The sequence below is a fragment of the Rhodnius prolixus genome, unplaced genomic scaffold (assembly GCF_049639745.1).
Source record: "Rhodnius prolixus isolate KJV_2025 unplaced genomic scaffold, Rpr scaffold_1, whole genome shotgun sequence".
Taxonomy (NCBI): domain Eukaryota; kingdom Metazoa; phylum Arthropoda; class Insecta; order Hemiptera; family Reduviidae; genus Rhodnius; species Rhodnius prolixus.
In genome coordinates, this window is record NW_027411581.1 from 67,951,324 (window position 1) to 67,973,549 (window position 22,226).

The 22,226-nt window shown below is 40.4% G+C and overlaps 1 protein-coding gene across 2 annotated transcripts in view; it reads right to left on the reverse strand.

The window, feature by feature from the left end:
* Atx-1 (Ataxin 1) overlaps positions 1-22,226 on the reverse strand; it is a 105,436-nt gene that overhangs the window by 48,665 nt on the left and 34,545 nt on the right. Inside the window, exon 2 of one of the 2 annotated variants that reach the window (XM_074112839.1) lies at positions 10,369-10,474. The exons of the other annotated variant lie outside the window; for it this stretch is intronic. The gene's annotated coding sequence lies outside the window, so the exon portion shown is untranslated. The remainder of the gene's footprint in view (positions 1-10,368; positions 10,475-22,226) is intronic. 2 annotated transcript variants of the gene reach the window in all.

A 22,226-nucleotide genomic window follows, 5' to 3' on the forward strand; every position in this document is an offset into this window, starting at 1 on the left:
GCAGTAGTTCTTTTCAGCCTTAGAGAGGGTTTTGGAGAAGTACGCGATGACTCGTTCTTCGCCATCCTGTACCTGCGATAGTAGACCCCCTATCCCAACCATGCTGGCATCTGTGTCCACGATGAACTCACAACCAGCTCTTGGGTACGCCAAGACTGGGGCTGCTAATAAGGAATTCTTTAGTCTCTCGTATGCTTCTTGGCATTTCGGAGTCCATTCAAAAGGTTGCTCATTTTCAGTTAACCGATGAAGGGGCCTGGCTATATCCGCAAAACCCTGAACGAATCTCCTGTAGTAGGTACACAACCCCAGGAAGCTTCTCACTTCGCGTTTGTCCTTTGGTACTGGCCACGCACTCACAGCTTCGGTTTTCTCGGGATCCGTTCTCACACCTTCCGAGGAAACGATGTGTCCTAGGTATTTCACCTCCCTTCTGAATAGATGGCATTTCTTCAGGCTAAGCTTTAAGCCAACGCTGGACAATTTTTCCAACACCTCTCCCAGGTGCTTGAGGTGTTCCTTCAGGGTTTTGCTGAAAATGATCACGTCGTCCAGGTATATTAAGCAGGTCCTCCAATGTAGTCCTCTTAGAGTGGTTTCCATCAGCCTCTCAAAAGTTGCTGGCGCATTGCAGAGTCCAAATGGCATTACGCTGAACTGCCACAACCCGGTACCCGTTGAGAACGCCGTTTTCTCTTGATCTTCTGGATGTATCTCTACTTGCCAATAGCCACTCTTTAGGTCCAGAGTCGAGAACCAATTGGCCTCCGCTAAGGTATCCAGAGTGTCGTCTATCCGTGGCAGTGGATAGCTGTCCTTCTTCGTGATGTCGTTGAGCTTGCGGTAGTCAACACAAAATCTGGTAGAGCCGTCCTTCTTCTTGACCAACACCACGGGAGAAGCCCAAGGACTGCTGGAAGGTTGGATTACCTCTCGTACCTTCATGTCCTCTATCATTTGGTCGACCTCCTGTTGTTTGGCCAACGGAATCCTCCGTGGCGCCTGCTTAATGGGCTGGTGATCGCCGGTGTTGATGCGGTGTTGTACTGTCTTCGTCCTTCCCAGGTCGTGGTCACCGCAGGAAAACACATGATGGTATTTGTGTAATAGCTGCTTAGCTGCTTCCCTTTCCTGAGGTCTCAGATCAACAACTGCACTTTCTATGAATTCGTCTACGACCCTAGGCCTTGGCGTAGATTGCTCCCTAACCAGATTTGCATTGGGTACCTCAGAGCCGGTTATCATATGGACCTCCTCGCATCTACCGATTATTGTTCCTTTCTTCAGTTTTTGGTCGAAGTCCTTGGTGTTCAAAAGTCTAGCCGGTATTGTATTAGTCTTAGCCGAGATGAGCGTCCGTCCTATGAGTATGCCGTTATCGCGCTGCGAAGCCGGCTCCAACACTCCCAGTACTCCTCCTGGTTTTTCCTCCAATGAAACGGTGGCTATGGTTTCACTGCGTGCAGGTAACACAAGGTCTTCCAATAGCGTTGCTTGTCTTATCACCCCAACATCTTCCTTGGACATCTTGAGTATCGTTTCTTCGTTCCCAATTCGAATGGATCTTTCATCGAAATCCAGGACAACTTTGTGTGAATTCATAAAATCCATTCCCAATATGACCGGGTCCGAGATATTCGCTACGACCACCCGATGGGGAATCTGCTTAGTACCCACCTCGATGGTAACTTGGGCTTCCCCTGCGACTTCCATGCTGTCTCCGTTGGCCGTCACGATGAGATACCCTCTTGACGGAGTATGTAGTTTCAAATTCGGTATAAAACCTTTCCTGACGATAGTATGGGTGGCTCCAGTGTCTACAACCATCTGACAGGCTTTCCCTGCTATCTTTCCTTCCAACAGTAGGCTGCTATCTTCACACTCTAGCCGTGACACCTTTATCTGTGTTGGGGCAAAGGAGAAATGAGCCGGCTTTCGCCCCACTAAGCCGACAGCTCGTCGTTTCCCTGACGGTCTTCTTCTTTTGGTTGATTTCTGCGAACAGGACGTGTGCAGTCCCTCTTCATATGTCCAAACTCGTGACAATTATAACACTTCAGGGAATTCCTTTTCTTCGGATTTGAGGGCACCAGTCCTCGAATCTCTCGTATCAATCGCTCCAACACCTCTTCCACTTTGTCGTTGTTCGCACCATCTGTGCTTGTAACGGCGGGCGGCTTCAAGTAGGTCTGTCTCACCCGAACTGGATCCCTCTGGATGCTCTTCTTTACTGTCTCAAACTCCAGAGCTCGAGCCAGCGTCTCCCCGAGCGTCTTCTGTTTGGCCAACTTAAGCGCCTGCTTTAATTCGGGGTCCTTTAGGCCGTCCGTGAAGGCGTCCACTGCAAATCCCTCCAATAGTTCGTCATCTACCCCAGGAAACGCAGCTCTTGCCAAGCGGTAGACATCAGCGCTAAACTGCTGGAGAGCCTCCCCTGGTTGTTGCCGCCTTGTCCTAAATTGCGTGCGGTATAGCTCCTGCATATGCCGGTCGCCAAACCGCCTTTCCAAGTGCCCTGTCAGGAGACTAAAATCTTGTCGGTGAGCCTCTGGAACACTCTGAAGGATGCCTGGTTATTTCCCTTGTTAAACCCCTGAATGCGCCAGAATACATAGAGTCTTGGCGAAAGAAGGTACTGCGGGCAGAGTAGGTTTCATGGCTAAAGATGATGGAACCTACACTAAGTCGATGGAGGAAACCCTGGAATTACTCTTGAGTGCTCATTTTCCGGGGTCCACTCGACTATCAGCCTCGGGTTATGAAGAGGTCAGCTCGGAGGTGCCAAAAAGGCCTTCAAGAGCGGATTGGAAGATTGCGACGCACATCGTTCAACCAAATAGGCTGCGGTGGGCGATCGCAAGGTTCCAGCCCTTTAAATCCCCGGGGCCGGATGGAATTTACCCAGCCTTTCTACAAAAGGCAGGGGAGGTGCTAATGCCCTTCCTGTGTAGAATCCTCAGAGGCTGTTTGGCTTGGAGGTTCATTCCTGAAGTATGGCAAAGGGTGAAGGTCGTGTTCCTTCCTAAGGTTGGGAGATTAGGGGACCAAACACCGCAGTCATTCAGACCGATTAGTCTGTCGTCCTTTCTGCTTAAAACATTGGAAAGGCTTTTAGACAGACATATTCGGGACGAAATCCTAAGAATTCAACCCCTTAGTGATCGTCAATATGCCTATCAGGCAGGCAAGTCTGTGGACCTTGCATTAGATGATTTTAATAGGCTACTTCAAAAGTCCCAAGAGGACAAAGAATTTGCGATGGCCGCATTTTTAGACATACAAGGGGCTTTTAATAATGTCTCGGCTATGTCGCTGATTGATGCCCTGTCAAGGAGAGGCTTGGCGCCAACCATCTGTCAGTGGATTAAGTCTAACCTATTAGGCCGCATTGTTATGGCCACGTTGGATAACTGTTCGGTAGAGGTCAGAGTGGTGAGGGGTTGCCCGCAGGGGGGAGTTTTGTCACCCCTTCTGTGGACGATTCTGGTGGATGATCTCTTAGCGAAAATGACGGCGGAGAGTTTCTATTGTCTAGGTTTCGCGGATGACCTGGCAGTAGTGGTTAAAGGACGATTCGCTCATACGGTCTCGGGGCGCATGCAAAGAGCGCTTAATATTGTGGATAGATGGAGTAGAGCGGAAGGTCTCTCCATCAATCCTCATAAAACTAGGGTTGTTCCCTTCACGAGGAGGAGGAATCTGGGTGGATTGGAGCAACCAACTCTGGGGGGAGTTACTATCCCCCTGTCCATGGAGGCCAAATATCTTGGGGTTATCTTCGATAAAAGGCTTACATGGAATTCACACATAAATATGATTTCCCACAAGGCTAAGGTTTCCTTAGGATGCTGCAAAAGGCTGTGTGGGAAAAGTTGGGGATTAAGCCCTAGGATGACGCTCTGGATCTATAAAAGTGTGGTTAGACCCATGGTGTCACATGGGGCGGTGGCGTGGTGGGCGAAAACCTTGCAGGTGGGGGGAATCCGAACACTCAGTGGTATTCAAAGGCTGGTTTGCCTGAGTGTCACTGGGGCCATGAGGACTTCCCCTACTGCGGCCTTGGAGGTTTTATTAAATTTGCCCCCATTGCACATATATATTCAAGGCGTTGCAAAGGCCGTTGTCATTAGGCTTATGACAGGACAAGCCCCCATTACCGTTAGGCATGGAGGAGCGTATCAAGAGTTATATGAGGAGCTGGAGGCCGACCCAATTCTGGGCCTGCCCTCGGACTTTATGACTCCCAAATATAACTTCTACAAGCCTTTCAAAGTCTGTATTGGGGACCGGGAGGCTTGGAAAAGTGGACCCCCAGTTGTGGGAGATTCAATGTGGTACACAGATGGCTCCAAGTTGGAGGAGGGAGTAGGAGCGGGAGTGTACGGGGCGAAACCGAAATGTAGCTTTTCGGTTAGCCTAGGAAAACTAGCTACAGTTTTTCAGGCTGAGCTAGCTGCAATTAGGTTCTGTGCTACCGAGATTAAAGGGCGAAGAATTATTAACTCTAAGGTCGTAATTTTCTCGGATAGTCAGGCTGCTCTACGGGCAATTAGTTCCTACCAGGTCAATTCAAGGCTGGTTTGGGACTGTCTGGGTGCCCTGAAGGAAATTAGTGACCAGAATATGGTCTTTCTAGTTTGGGTACCTGGACATTCAGGACACAAGGGGAACGAAGTGGCAGATTTATTGGCCCGGGAAGGCTCTGCGGGACACTTCGTTGGCCCGGAGCCCTGCTTTGGGGTTTCGAAATGTGTTAAGTCTGCGGCCATCAATGCATGGGTGCAGAGTAAGGCTCAGGAGTGGTGGCTTGCTACCACTGGGCTGCGACAGGCGAAGGAGTTCATCAGAGGCTACTCGCCGAGGCTGACCGCAGAATTAATCCGTCAAGGCCGTGGGGCTATAAGGATAATTGTAGGCCTATTAACGGGCCACTGCAGGCTCAGAAAGCACATGCATCGCATGGGCCTGGCAGATGATAGCCTTTGTAGGTTCTGTCAGGAAGAGGAAGAAACTGCACTACACGTGTTGTGTCAGTGTGAGGGGCTCGTATGGCTAAGGATGTTACTTCTCGGGGAGGAAAAACCAAGGCCTGAGAGCTTTACCCAGGAGCCACTCTCCAGAATTAAGAGTCTGATTAAACGGACGGGTCTGGAGGGTGAGCTCTAAAGTCGGGGAGCCACAATAGATCCATAGGGGTCGCGGTGGCGCAGGCCTTGAGGCCACCCAAATTTAATCTAATCTAATCTAATCTATTTCCCTTGTTATTTCTTCTTTCATCTTTTCCTGGCCCTTGTTTACCTCATCTAGGTGCTTTCTCATGTCTTCCTTCATTTCGTCTTTGCACTTTTTCAGATCTTCTTTCATTTCATCCTGGCCCTTTCTCACATCTTCCTTCATCTCCCTCATCAGTGTCATTAACTCTTCCATGCTCCGCTTCCTAGTACTCACTGGCATATAACACTCGTCGGTTTTCCAGAACTTCCAGCAATTTACCCGAACTAATAAAATCACACTTATTCGTTTAGCGGTTTTACTAGATCCCACTTCTGACACCAATGTAAAGTTTTTCCCAAAAAAAATAACTTTACTTACACAACTAGTGCCTGCCACTAGTTATTTTAATAATATGTGGGTTTGTTTAAATAATAAAACTCGCTAAAGTTGTAAGTAATAACCTGATTTATTAACACGTTAACATTACTCACATTAACATTTACTAGCAACTAACGCTATTCATTACAGTCACCATTTACAACAGTCACAACAGTTTACTGTTACTTACTCACTTCGTAACGCCACAAAACTGTTCCCCGACTGACCACTGGTCCACACTGCACCGAATTGCACTAGTCTCAGCTGCACTAACACAGCTCTACTCATCAACTGACTAATTGCCCAACTAGCTACCACTGAAGCACTCCGCAACACTGACTCTCTCAACACTAACTCCGAACTTGACTAAAACTCTCTAAAACTTGCTTGAAACTCGATTAACACTGACTTCTCCAGCTGTGTCGGCCTCCTTTTAACTGCGTGCCTCCCTCCAACTGGAACTGCCCTCCTCCAACTCTCTGAGCATAAGTTTCCACGCCCTCCTGATGTTCATTGGCTGGAGAAAACATACTGCCACTACCTCAGCTGTGAGCCGCCTCCTCCCATTCTCCGTCTCTCTCCAACTCCGTCTGTCTCCCTCTCACCTGTCAATCACAGGCTGGGAAACACATATGCCACCACCCCAACTGAGGCCTTTCTCTTAGCTGGCTTTTACACAGGTCACTAACTCCTTGAACAATCTAGCCCTTTCCTTTCTAGTTCAATAAAGACCGGCCCTTTTGTCTACACAGTGGTGGCCTGTTACCGGCTTTAGTCGCTTAACCCCTAGAACAATCTAGGCCTTTCTTTTCTGCCACAAGTAGATACCGCCCCTTTTGTTTATGCAGTGGCGGCCTGTTACTGACTTTGGTCGTTCAACCTCTAGAACAATCTAGGCCTTTCTTCTCCGCCCAGGTCAACTTCGTTACAATATTATCCTGGTGGTTTTATATTTTCAATTGAATACCCAGACTTTTCTCTCACAGTTATCTTCAAATTTTGGACTTTATGCTTTAAGTTACTTTTATAACCACAACAAATCTGTTATAACCTCATCAACTTTTTCTTTAATCGATTAATCTTGAAATATCTGTTGCTATTATCGATTCTAATAGATCACTTACACTCGATTGTTATTCTCTTACAAGTTTTATCCAAACTTGCTAAACGTTTCACTAATTATTGCATTACGTACAATAAATGTGATGTAATAACACTCACACGACTTTGAGATATAATTAAATATCAGTTTAAGCTATTTAAAAGATTGAATATGAAAACAATTAACGCAGTTTTTTTTTTTTTGTAATCTTTAACTTGTCATATACATATATACGTATATTAGTAAATCAAGAAGGCATGTGTGTTTGAGAAAATTATTTTAAGAATGTTAAACTAGCCGTTAAAAAAACGATTTTAACTGGGGATAGTATTCCCATGTCTGCCAACTTGACAACGACTGATCACTTTCTGTCTAGTTTTTTTTTTTTTCTTTTTTTTTTAGTACCACTGCCTGCATGATTAGAGACATTGGTATGTTTATATATATATATGTATATATAAAGAAAAAGATAAAGACAAGAGTAGAAAACTGGAGATGAGTAAAATCAGATTAGCCAGGGATGCTGTGCTGTACCTAAGACTAGCTAACAAGCCGTAGTTATCAGCACTACCACACTGGCGCCCTCACTCAAACTAAACAAGAAATAATCTTGATAAAGATCCTCCTCCTCCACACGCGCAGGAAGGAATCTATAGATATATTGTTCTTGAAAAGGAGACCTTGTTGTCTAGTCTTCTATGTAATGTTAGCTCAGTAATAACTAATTATATGATATTGCCCAGGAATAGTCGCAGACCTGTAGACAAACGAACCAGCAAAAAAAAAAAAGAATGTGATATACATCTTATATAGAAGGCAATGGTATTTATTTCCTCTTTATTGCTTATGATTTAAAGTTGGCAATGCTTACCGGATAGTATATATTTTACCAACTAAGTAGTAATTTGTCCCTTTTTTTAACGTTCTCCCACTCCTTTAGGGGAAGTATTGTAATTAAAGTATTTCGACATTGAAGTACCACCGGAAGTACAAATTCGGAGGTCTCGTTTAAAATGTAGTTTTTACAAATTGATCTGTGTGTGAAGGGGCAAACAAATAAAAGTCTAGAAGTGGGGGCAATTACCCCCACTATAGTTCTTGTAGTGGTAAATATTTTTCTGATTTATTACCCATTTGTGATTTAATAAACTGAATATTACATTTCTAACCTTACCATTCACACTGACCTTCACATCCCTTTTGTAACCGACCTAATACAAGTCTCGCTACTGCAACTTTCACAGCCTCCTAGATCTCCATCCTGATCCTGTTGTCCAACAACTCTCCTCTCCTCACCTTCCAGACAATCCTCCTCGTCGCTTGAAGCGGAGGTGGCCTAAGGACCTACTGTTGTGAGTGCAATCCGCTAAAAGAGTTCCACCATTGGGTGGTGACTCTTACACGTCTTTCATGTGAAAATTTAACCAGTTTCATCAAATTTACTTGATGCAACATTTGTTGTGGGTGTAAATATGACAAATAAAGTAAAAAAAAATAACCTGAATTCACATTGCATCCGCTCCTAGAGGTATGGTGAATGGACCAAAGATTGATAGAAGCTCCATGTGAGAAATTCGGGATGAAACGTAAGCTAAGTGATTGACCTGATCCCATGGTTATCCCTGATTTAATGAGGATAAAGCGGGCGATTAAGTGAGGAATAGGTGCGAGATGGTAGCTTGCAACTTCCTTGCAGACTGGTTCGTCAAGAGCAACCTGGCCCAAACTACCTCTAGTCTTGTACGTGAACTACTACTGCAGAAGGAAGTGGCTGAGATTGTTCCACACTAGAAGCAGCCCCCGAATACCCCCTATTTCCGGGAACTCTTCCTCTAATCTAAAATTTCACGAAACACTTGACAAGCTAAACGGATATGAACCCTTTACTGAGGGTATTCAGTAAAATCAGTTAAAACACTACAGCTCGATTTGTATCCGTGAATAGCTGAAGAAGTATGCCTCTAATATGCATTTTGGTCACTAATATTAAAGTCAGTTAGAATTCTGATTCTGTAGGTAGTGAAACCGGAAGTGCGAACTATCTGCACGGTGATGCTGTATCGAGAGTATTGGAACAACCTCACAAATCAGCTACTTCACCAGAATAATCGTTTAGAACCTTCACGTTCAGGGGAAACAGAATTCTTTTTCTAAAAGATACTGGTGCGCTACATCTCTGTTGAATGGCAAAATTTTTCAGAGGCAAACAATGGAGGCTAAATCAGGCGGGGCTTAACGTCCAACTACCAATTATGTGTCGTGGACGAAGGCGACTAGCAAACATACTGCACTATAAATTTCTTTCATTAACCATTAAATAAAATCTAAAACCTAGACACCGGGAATCGAACCCACTAAACCAACAATACATCTTAGCTTTCCGGGTCTAGTCTCTTAACCGCTCGGCTACCGTGACGCCTTTATCTCCTATTAGCGTTCTAATGTTTGAAGTAAATCGACAGCTAACCGGAAATAAAACTTTATCCAATGGTTTTACAGTAAAACTGGCGTGCACTGGGTGCAGTCTGGGTTCAAAATAAAATATTAGCAAACATGCGATTTGGAAGTTAAGGAAAGGTTATTGAGTTAGACCACAATACATATTAGCTTCGCAGGTCTCACAAGGGAGGCTAAATATTATAGCATACTAGTTCTGGATATTATTCCAGATAAACGAGTTCCAAGAACGCTGGAAATATATCCCAGAGTAACTGCTAACTCATTTTTCGATTGGAGGAATTTTTGGGGCACTTTTTCCTTTAAAAGAAAATTGCAAATGGCTGTTTGGGTTAAAAATGTTGCTCAGACCGGATGTAAATATTTATTACGCCCATAATATGTTCACACTAGTTGGTCTCACAAAGTGACGTCACACTAAGGACAAAATTCGTTCTTCAGATCCAGTTGGCCCAGGTTAACTTGACTTAAAGACTTTTGCATTCTGTTAACAGCAGTGATGAACTCTGGTCTGTCAATGGCTCCAGAATTATTGTGACCAGTATCTGGAAGGCGGTAACCAAGTGGCAGAATTCTCGTCAACTACATGTTCCTATTCAGACATCAGTTACCACCACTTAGTCTGGGGATTCGTTTGTAAAACAGATCATCGTTCTTGGTCCTGTAGATTTCAGCCTCCCCTAACTTTTAATCATTTCACAACAAACTTCTGTTCTCACGTCTAGTTCTCTCTAGTCTGGACTGGCCAGGGCTAACATTGTCCACGGACTCATGCCCGTTCATTTGTTTAGCCACCATCTTCCACTTTGAAGCTTACGCCCTGCGGACAGGACAGTTGAGCCATATCATACTCGTAGTATCGCCTCAACTTTCTTTTGTTTTCTTTTCAGGAAACCAAAATCAAAATAACTTTCTTGCTAGAGAGAGACAGAGAACGATGTTTGTGTGACGGTTTGGTAATAATAGTAACAGGTCTAGACTTGCTCCGTATAGTCGGCTGGACCGCGCGTGCGTATTCTGGCCATCTCCCAAATTACAATATAGTATACATTTCTCCTATTATACTTGCACGTACGTACGTGATGCTGTGTACAAATAACTTCTTTATATATATATATATGTATATATAATGTGAGCAAACATTCCCCAAGTCTAAAGGAATTATTGGAGCCATTTTAGGCAAAATTAAACAAAAAATGTGGGAAAATTATACTCACGCGTGAGGGACTTTTCTTTGCTCTTCTCCCGCGTAAAGGCTCGAATCGGAAGCGCGTAGATTTTCCATTTTTTAGTTTTCGTCGGAAATAAACGTTTTGGGATTTCCTGAAAACGAAAAAGTAATTTTTGAAAAATAAATTCAAAACAACTGAAGATCGTAATAAAGGTTCATACTTTCGAAATGAATGGTTGTAAAGATGAATTCATTTTGGGAAGGTAGCTCTTTAGAATGGAAGGTTATAGACATTCTGGAGGGAAATGTAACTCGTCCAACCTCCAGGAAGTCAGATGAATGGCTTGAATGACCACAAAAGAAATGTAGGTTCTTCTTCCGTACAACAGATCTAAGATGGAACATTTCAGAGAGCTCCAAAGGAAGTCGACAAGTACTTAATAGATCTGGCAGTGCGGGGTATTCGTTTTTTTTTAAATTCCTTTATCTGCAATCGCACGCAAATCCTCCCCTAGTTCAAAAAATCTTTCTTCTAGAACTCTTCGTGACCACCCAACTAGGGCGTCTTAGAAGACATTGGCCTCGTGATCCCCTCTCTCGTGAACAGAGAAAAAGGCTCCAGTGGATTCTCTTTAAACTCATTAAATCCTCCGTAATGCCATTCACTTTGATAGGAAACGTTTTTCAAGGATTTGGGGATGTTTTTTTGCAGTTTCAGTGCAATGATGTTGGCCATGCACACTGCAAAGAAAGCGCATCTACTCCCATCATGTTGTACACAATTTAGTTGAGGGAAGCTGAACCGCAGGAAGAAAAATGTGGCAGGAAATGTCTCGCGAATGATGAAAATCGGACACTGTGAGGGCGCTCTCTCTCTCTCTCTCTCTCTCTCTTGCTTGGAGTCAGCGGAAGTAAAACTGGGAATTTAAAACAATGCAAAACAAAAAAGGAAGTCGAAGGAAACCAGTTTACGTATTTAGTGGGCCGTGGACGAGCCATATTTATTTATACACACTAACATGTCTACCAAATTATGTTTTTTATTTGCGCCCTGAATTCCCTTTTTGTCTCAAAACAAACAGATTCACAGTCCTGATGTTGGACAGTGGCAAGACTAGTTTGATGGAGACCTGCACTAATCACCTGTCGGCCTAATGTCGCCTGGATTCCGCCTGGCGCTATTGTTCCGAGCACGGCTCACTGACCACGTCAGTAGACATTCATGCGGAATGCGCTCCCAGCATCTCTTCTAACTGGCTACCTGCCAATCCTCAGGGGTATTTACCATCTCCTCTTTTAACCATCTTTGAGCGTAACCACATCATAAACTCTTTAAATTTACTTCTTAAGTTATCAATAAATAACTAATAATTCTTACGACTGGCAAACTGTAACCGAACTTTTATATTCCACAGGAGTTCCTAAAACGGAAATAACCATTATTAGTCTTACTCTTTGGCCGTATCTCTTAGATCTAACCATCCAACGTTCTTCGGGTTTCAGCCAACTTTATCAAAAATATCATAAATCCACAATGTCGGAACTAAGGAAGTCGTAGTATTTCGGCAGAAACACCTATTTCGCCGGAAATCAACTTTTACGATGTTCAAGGAAAACTTATAAGTTCCAAGTAAGTAGTTTAAAGGAGTTCAGCTCGATTTTGAGGAAATCTCGGAAAAGTGAAAATCAAAAATGAAAATTCAGGTGGTAATTCTTAGTCTATCTGAGAAATCTGAGTTATATATGTGCGAACAAAATGTCAAACCATTAATAATTTCTATCTGAATAAGAAATACGTAGTGATAATTACTATAGGCCTATTGGTAGGCCGTGGTGAGATGTACGGTTATTGATTGTAGGGGGTGTATTATCCAGGTATCTGTGACACCTGTGGTCCCAACTATGTTACCTGCCCGGTGGGTATGGGGCGCCCAATAGGGGGTGTTGTTCTTGAGACTGGTACGTGGGAACGAACCCGAGAGCTACACCGCCGACCTGGGTGGATGATTAACTTGATATAGGGGACGAAGGTTGATCATCAAAAAGAGCTATGAGTTCAAGAGGTCGATTGTTCGGGTACTGGCCAGTTTGTGCGTCTGTAGCTCAAACCTATCTCTTGTGTACTGTTGAATAGGGTTGAATTTACCTGTAACTCGAGCCTGAAGGAGATGCCGTCACCAAATTCCTTTTTTGAATTGTTCACGTCATCGAAAAATGGCTCCTAAGCTTTTCTGTAACTTCGCTTTTTTTAAAAAGGAAGATTAGTTATGGGTGAGAGGTAGGGGAAGGTTTCCTGTGAGGATACATTTCCGTCTGTCTACATGTTGATAAGAATTATAAATTTGACTCTAATATTCGCAATTTCGGCGCAGACAATTTTACTCGAGCTAAATAGTAAGAGATTGTATAAATTCAAATAGTTCGATAAAATCGATAGTTTTCCCAGCTACAGACGTGCGAGTAGAGTGCGTCATGGTACTGGTCTCTCCTATTGCAGCGCTAAGTGTTTGTATATCTGTAAGGGTGTACCCATGCGATGAGCTGGGGATGAGGAGGAGGTGAAGAAGAGGAGGAGAATGGAGTACAAACCATGTCAGGCCAGCGCCAGTTTAGTCTGCCTCTAAAATTAGTTTATACACGTTTAGTGTGTGTCTGTATGGGAGTGTGTGTCACTATGGATATAAAGATATGTAAGATTGTAGAGGAGAAACAGTGGCGCCCCTAGCACCTGTGTCACACACCACGCCAGCCCACTGGACACCATACACAACAACACGATCAAACAATATCCCCAGGGATATACATCAGGATCTATGGAGCGCATTAAGATGGCTTTTATAAAATACATTCCACACCAGACTGACTCACTCGCTTGTATTTCTATTCTATTCCATTCAAAGACTCTTCAAAATCTGTAAGTGAACTACCATTTTAGATCTAAAGCCAAGTTATTTCTTAAAATTCAAAAAAATTGCCTAAATTCTAGTTATTACGTCCAATCATTCCATTAAAATTCAAACATAAAGCGCATTATTATTAGTTAGGCTCTATATGCAATGCCTTAGCTCTATATGCAATGTCCAGATGCCTTATCAAATGCCTTAGCTCTACATGCAATGTCTAGATGCCTTATGAAATGCCTTAGCTCTATATGAAATGTCTAGATGCCTTATCAAATGCCTTAGCTGTATATGCAATGTCCAGATGCCTTATCAAATGCCTTAGCTCTATATGCAATGACCAGATGCCTTTTCAAATGCAAGGAAATAGAATAGTCAATTCATGCAACAATTTACCATGATGAGTTTTGTAGAAGCATTAGATTGGAGACAGAAGAAATGTTTACAATGAGATGTAGAATTATTTATTTCATAACTATTGCATCTTCTTAATAAAAACTTACAGTTTAAGGTTTGATTAAACGCCCAAGTGTCATTAATACTTCATTGATATCACTTAAGTAATTTTACTGCATTAACTTTTCATTAATATTGTTTACAATTTATTAGATGTCACAGACTCCATTATGCTGGGCTATTTTCATCTAAAAAATATTTGTTCAGTAAAGAGTAGCACACCATTTAACTTTGATTGATTTTATTGTTATTGGAGGTATCAAACTGTTTATCATTAAATCTTTAAAAATCGCTAATTACTTTATTTTTTATGTTTTTATTGAGAAATATTTTTATTGCATAATTGGACACTTCATCAAATACCTCAGGGAGGGAAAATTAGTAAAAAAAAAAATAAACTTTAATTTTTCATTAAAATAATTACTAATAAAGTATTGGCCAACCACAGTGAAGAATGGAAGTGTGAAAAGTAGGTTGATTGAATTTGCCAATCAGAAGCGAGAACTGTTTATTAAACCACGCCTACCCTCCATTGTATGTCACAACACGCCCTCTTTGGCCCATAATAAAATGGAAGATCTATGCTTTACACTTTTTCTATTTTCTATTACTTTTGAGAAACGAAAGTAATAACCAAATTTATTTAAATTATGAATTTTTTAGCTACAGAAGAATATGAAAGAATAAACTACACATTATTAATTTGTTTAGAAATTAAACTGCAAATATAGTTTTTCATCTTAAGAAATTGAATAAAAATTTGGGTTTACAATACTTATCTCTAAAATACTAATAGTTCTAATTTTTAGCGAGGATACACAAATCAAGCTACACACAAGTTAGCAAATCTGCCCCCGATTATAAAGGCTTTCTTTTATCTTGCAGTAAATAATAGTTTAAAGTCGAAGCACGCAAATGACGATTAAAAATGATATCTATAGCAGATAGATACCTGCAGATCTAGTAGGTAGCTGGCGGGAGATACCCCACTGAGAAACAGCATCGTGTAACCGTATCCCCACAAAAACTGCCTTGGAGCGAGCGGTCCCTGTAGGAACCTTTGTGTCTTAGTTTGACAGCCGATTCTTTACGACCAAGGTATATATATATATATGTGGGCGGAGTTCCAACCCTCTGCAATTTCGCCAAGAAGAAGAATAATGACCAATAATCTTGCTTCTTTTTTTTTTTTTTTGAGCTATTTTGTGGGGGTAAAGAATGCATTTTTTTCTTTCGAACTAAAAGGCCTGCCTGCTCATAACTGCATAATAATATTCAAAGAAAAAAGCAAAAAGACGATAGAACATTTCTAGTCCCAAAAGGTTTGCTATGAAACGACCGCCCTTTTTTTTAGTTTTGTATTTAAAACATTTCTGAATTCTGGTGTTTGTCCTTGTTTTGTTAGTTACAGCTGTTTCAAAGCTTAAGATAATCAGCACGATTACATCACTACCTCTTTCTGGAGTGAGAGCACTGTCTCACAATACTCTTAATGAAATAATTAAATAAAGTGAAAACTTCAAATCATTTTTTTGGTGTTAGCTCATCGTGCTAATCTGCAAACCTTCCTTTCCAAGATCGATCTTATTGTCGATATTATTGATGCATTAGATTCCCACCAATCGATTGAACTGCGATCAAGTCATCATTAGGATTTCTATATGAATGTTTACATACACGTCAGAAACAAGAAAGTAGTGCCCGAGGGATATTTCTGGTATTTCGCGGGCACGTCGTCAGCCAGAGGGTACCTCGTCCATCAGCCCCGGACTTGTATTGGAAGATATCTTTGAAATGAAGCAAGGATTTGTGGAGGGAAAAGAATTAAGAGCTATGAGTTGTCATCAGGTCGTCGTTTCCTTAAACTTTCAGAGGTTAAAACTCTAGAATTTGCAACAGTAGTTCGGACTGTTACAGGAGCTGGTCATGAATTGGTTATGTATGTCCTAAAATTGCCCTTATTTACGAGTAAAGCTTATGTTTTCAGATCCTTTGAATCAGAAATGTGGTCTCACAAATAATGGCCCGTTTGTATGTTCATATTGTAGCCTTTCTTTAAAAAGCCATAGGTACAATAATAATTAAAATTCCGAAGCAGAATGACGGAGTAGGTAATAGGGTAAGGTTATATCAGAGAGTTGACCATTAGCCAAAGAATGTAGAATATGTTTTAAAAGAATATAAAAATTTGGGCACCCCCTCTCACCGTTACTCCCATTAGTACGATACTACTGTGGTGTAGTTTATAGATTGGCGGCCCTGTTTTTATCCTTTTGTAACGGACCATTTATTCACTTATATTAAACATGCAAGGCGCTTAGAATTTATTTAATATAGTTTTTTGACATTGTTGCCAACATTATTTTCCAATAAATATTTTTGTTTATTATTTTTTTTTTCACTTTTATTTTACGCGGTTAAAATCTCTAGTGTATACTCTCATGACTTTTTCTTATCGTAGTTTTAAGAAATTTAATTTTCTCCAATACTGGATAAAAATCGATTTTAACTCGTAGAAACTTTAATCTTGGGGTCAAGATTTTAAATGTGTCACTATCGATTGTGAGGGTATAGTCGAAACCAATGAAAATGATAAATCATTTCAAAAAGACATGTTAGTATTTCACAAGTGTTTTCGAACTCTGAACACTTTAAAAAGTTTACTTCTAGTTAAACCAAAAACAGGAAATCTTTACGAACATAAAATAACATTCCATTGTAAGTTTAATTTAAGATAAATTTCATAATTTAATTTACAATTAACACATTGTAAGAATAATAATGGTGAACATGTCCACACTAGAATACATATGAGCTCAATATTAACTTGCACATCCAAATAAATCAACTATAATTAAGATTTTAGTGGGAGAGAGCATGCTTTTATACAAGAATGAGCTGGTAGATTGCCACGGCTACTTGTATATTGTCTCTCTACGTCATTATAATATGTTCGTGTGTACACGGTTGCGTATACGTTTTCTCGATTATATATTTTGTTTTGTCTACTAACCTAGCTAACTGTATTAAATGGTTTTATTATACTTATTAAAAAACAACACCGACAACTCATTAGGTTTCTGAGAACGGAAATTCTCTCACTGCTAGTTCACTGTTTTCTTAACATACCGAGACCCCCCGTCCTCACTGAACAGGGGCAAGCACTGTGCTTGTATAAACATTAACAATTTATAGAACAAGGTTGGCAAAACTGTTGTATGTTCGTTCATAGTTTGTGCTGTACATTCATGCCAGTGAAATATAATAAATTTTAAGAGCTAACCTGTGCGAACATAACCTTCCCTTTGTTACATTATCAAGATGCCAACTTGAAACGTTTTATTCAAACTTCCGCTTTTGTAAAAAAACTGTGCTCCGCCCTTTTGAGCGAAGCCTACGGGGGGGTCCCCATCAATAGTTCAAATAAATATAATTATTCTTTATAGCATTGAGGAGCGGTAAAAGGTAAAAAATTGTTTAAATAAATTTTTCTAGCGAGGTTTCGGCAAATTAATCGATCTTCTTCAGGGTCGAATTGGTTTCTTTTGTGTCCTTGTCTGTGGTGAGAGCTGTTTGTCCAATAGATGTGCCGAAACGTCGGTCGATACAATGGAAGTTTATTTAAGACAATTTTTTTGTTTACCACCCGCTCCTCAATTCTAAAAAAAAAGAAGATTTATCAGGCTAAATGATCGATAAGAAAACTATCGATTCAAATAAAAGTTTTATAATTTAGTTTATGCGAAGTTTAGAACAAAATATAGTGTGTGGCTTGCTGCAATTCTTCAGATACTTCTTTTTTTAATCATTTCCGTTCACACCAATATTGAAGTCTGTAAAACCGTAGTTTGCAATGAAATGAACCCATACAGGTTTAGAATGCCCCAATCGCTAAACGCATTTTTACTATGAAGACGATTAAAGGAAATATTTAAATCGCAAGTGTATGTTGTAAAAGTCGAAGTTTACGGAAAATTCTAGCAGCCATTTTCAAGGAAATCTTAAAAACGGAAGCAATTCAAGAGTAAAGAGATTCTTCCGGAATAGATATTTAAGCTACATGTTTAACCCTTCTAAACAGTGAACAAGTGATAGAACCGCACATATCACTAAAATGGCACGTTAGAAGGAATCTACACAATGTCCATTCCCGGAAGTATCCTTAATCACAATACGGGGGAAAAAAGGTTTGAAATAAATGTTTGTAATCAGTTGGAGGAAGTTGAAGTAAAATCGTCGGAGAGCTGATCGAGAAAGGCTCAAAGTATTGCGAAATCAGTTGATAAGTACCATTTCCGGACATCGTTAGTGTGGTTTTTTTTTCAAATTTTGGAAATTTTGTCTCACATTAAATATTTTGAACTAAAACTCGACTGCGTTCAAGTATTACAACTTATACGAATGAGACTTCCGTTCGAATTTCTCCAAAACGGAAGTGACGTACTCTTACAAAGAGAATAAAGATGAGCATTTTTACTGACATCGAGCAAAATAGAGAAAAACTCTACCGTACTCATCTTCTTTATTGTTTGGCATTGAAATTCTATCATACAGCCGCATGTAATTTAGGTATTTATGCGTCATAGAGCCGAATTATTCTTTACACTCAGAGATTTAGCCTACCACATTCATCACAATAAATATGCACATCGTAACACTTACTTAAGACCTTACGCGATTCAATCGTGCCTAACAATCATGCCAACATTCATGCTGTTGGCATGGAGAACTCGCTCCACTGATTAGTTATCTGCTGAGTACTATCTGCGTAAGAGGGAGTCATGCGAGTGTGTCAAACAGGAAGTACTTCAGAGATCCTTGAGAGAGTAGCTCGTGTCCTCAAGAGGGCAAACTTGACCCCCCCGCTCAGTCTCATATTCTCATTTCGAACCGGAAAACCACTAAATAGAGGAGAAACGGAAATCTAAATATAATTTTATACTGAAATAATCCATTCAAACCGTCGCCACAAATAAAATATCCTTTGCGAAGGTCGACTGTACTGCGGTCAGCGTGGGGGAAATCCGCAAAAAACATTTTTACAGTTTTATAAATAAATATAAAAAATGCAATTAAAATAATAAACAAAAGAAAAAGATCTCTCGGCAAAGATTGCTTATCTCAAATTAAAAAAAAAAAAAAAATAGAGATGTAATCAGGCGCTTATCAACTAGCAGGAAGTGTTATCAGAAAGTGTGGATAAGCAATGAAAGGCATGTGGCTGCATGACCCATCATGCACGCTGACCTTCAGGGTAGGGGGGGCTTTCTCCTGATCGCTTATTACATTATTTATTATCAAAATATTATGGTGGAATGTTCCAGGCTAAATTTTTCTCTAAAATAGGAGTTTTTAATAAACTATGGTTGATGACTGGGTCTGGTGCACTCTGGATGATAGCTCAGGAAAGTCATAAAGAAGTTTAAGCAAAAGTGAATCATGGAAGGAGTAGTTCATCTGCTCTTGCTGGAGTTGGCCAAAATACCAACTTTAATGTGAAATAGGAAACGGTGGAAATTCCATATGATAACTGGACTATCTAATGCAGCGTTTCCCAACCTTTTTTTGGCTCGCTTAGACCTCTTGGTTAGTACATCGTGCTGAATTGTACCACTTCGTAAAAATGATTATATTTCGTGATATGTGTTATTCCGAATGTGTTATTTTATTATTATTATTATCATCTTTATTTGTTATAGAGATACCAATGTATCTGTTACAAAGGAGTTCAAGTTCACTTTATAAACTTTGTAAAGTGTAAGATCTTAGTTTTAAAACTTTTTTTAAAAATTGCGTACATATTTTTCTCTTTAAAATTATTAATTAATTTACAAAGTTCTTCTTTAGGATTATTATATTTGTGCCCAAGTCTTCTAAATTAATTTCTTTTAAGCATTCAACTACCTGTAAGTACCAATTAAATTTAATGTTGCTTGGATAGAGCTTACTCATTACAATCAGTCTCTTTAAGCAGCTCTTTACAAAGTTATCATTTAAGTTCTGTCACATGATAATTCTATTAAATTTTCTTTATCTTTTATTGGATAGTGATGTAGCTTTTCCTAAATTTTCTTTATAGAAGGGATTTGAAATCCAACTGTCATTTGTGCTTTCAGGTTTTGGGAAAATACTCCATGAAAGACAATTTTAATCCTTGATAAATGTGCTATTATATTTTCTCGTATATCTTGAGACAGAACTAACCTTAATGCTGTACGTATTAATAACTTTACTGTATAATATTGTTAATTAAAATAATGTTTATGAATTATAGTAAAATACGTTTCTATGATATTTTAATGATTTAATTTTTTTATGTCCGCCATTATTGATAATTTTTCGCGTACCACCAACCAGTAACTCGCGTACCACCTTACCACAGGTTAAGAAACGTTGGTCTAATGTGTGAGCGAGATATGAAGGCAGAGTTTAATGGCAGAATGAGTGTTTCAGAGGGATCTATTGCCCTTAAAGGCTAAGGATAGTTTTTCCCTAAGAACTTTTCATAGACCCTTTTTCTTCTTTACCCCTTCCTAAAAGAAAAGAAAAGAAAATGAATAGAATAATATGGAAAATACATTCAGTTGTGGTGATGTTTTCTTTCGTGTCCCCTTGATGTTCTAGATATCTATTTGGGCCCAACAAGTCTGAGTCTAGTCTCTTTCTATAGGAGCCCTTCGAGCCGTGCCACTCTATTGTTGTTGTTTATTTAGGGAGCACTGTTGGATGGCGCCGGCGCAAATCTTGACCATCACCATTCTTAAAGACCTTCTACTTCACAAAAAGAGCTTCTTACCACTCACCAAGAAGGGACACTTTCTTTTCACACATAATACCCTGACACCCTTTTTAAAAACACATTTTTAATGGGGTGGGTAGGGCACTTCTAAAAGAGAAAGAGAAAAAAAGTTGGTTTTTGTAGTCGCCCTTTTGTGTGAATGTGCCAAGTTAAGTACTTTACAATAACAATGAGTCTAGGAGGAGAGGCCCTTCGTACTGACGCAGTTACACTTGTGCCCTGCTCTATGTGAATCGAATCCTCAACAACAGGGAGATTGCTCGCATCTCTTGATCGACCACCGTACCCATACTACACTAGTGCGGCTATTATTCTCTCCGCTCGCCAGTTAAGTAACCCTCTTTTTTTGGGGGGCCAGGTAGATGCAGCACCTCCTGGAGACGGTCTTCCTAGCCACACCTACTCAGTTCATTATCTGGCCATCTCTCACAGGCTAGAGATGCAGGTCATTCTTAACAATAACAATAATAATCTTACGCACGACTCCCTTCTTACAACCATTCCCAAGTGCTCCACTCTTAGAACGAATAGAATTTTCCATATTTGGAGATTTTTACGCAAATGCTCCTGCAATTCTCTCAAAACTTTGTGTAGTGATCGACCAGTTTGACCGCAACTGGTAGTTCGATTCGGGGTTACTTTTAGAGGAGAAGGGTAGTGAATAGATCCCTCTCTAAAGTGATAAGAATTAAATATAACTCAAACGTTCTGAATATGAAGAACACTTATAAGTCGGAAGGAACCATGAAAATAACAGTAAGTCATGTGAGTGGTCAAACCAGAATTTTTGAGCCAGGATCATTTTTCACAGGAAAACCACATTTTTGTGGTCTTCAATGGATACTTCCGGTTCAAAAACAATATCGAAAATCTGCTGCTCTCACAATTGTAAGAAAAAAAAGTATAAAAATTATTTCTTTTGTGTCAATCAGCTGTTTATTAAAACCTCCGTTTTGTTGTAATATTATTATTGGCCCGGGAACATGGAAGGTTATATTTATATAGAAAGGTTCTTGAATACTGTGTGAGTTTTATAAACAAGAACTGCTAACTTGATCTAATGATAAAGCCGCTACATGTACATGACTGTTTTTTTTTTCTTTCTTTTTTTTTTTTTCTAGTTGGTTATTCTGGGGTTTAGAAGGCCATGGTGAATACGCAGGGAAAGGAGCATGCTTGAAGAAGGAGGAGGGTAGAGAAATAAAGGAATAAAAAATACCGAAAAAGAAAGAAAGATGAAATAAGTTGGGCACGAACTCACGACAAACTGCCCCTCAGGCCGGTTAAACAACCTAGCCCGACCGTTCGCTCCTCAAACAACTGCATTCCTTCTTCATCTTGCAACGCTCTCTCGGGGTCTTGTGACCGTCTTTTGCGCTCAACCATGATCGATGGCGATTCAGGACGAGTATGACCACTGGTTCACGTGTACTATGAATCTCCTCACACCTATACAGGTGTTACTTGCTCTTACTCCTCCTAAGAAGAGAATGTGTCGATTAGAGGCATTTCCTGATCGGAAATATCCTGTTTAAGGTCATCTGAGGACGAAAAATTGATTACAAGTTGCTCTAACTGTTTGTGTGCCCCTACAGAGTAACCCTCAAGGGGCAGAGATCATTTCAGCGTGATGCTCACTCTAAAGTATTTGCGTAATACAAAGAAGTGCAAGTAATTCTAAGATGTAATTACTCCATTTTCAATGTTAAGGAGTAGTTACAGCAAAAGGTGGCGCACAAGACGATGAAA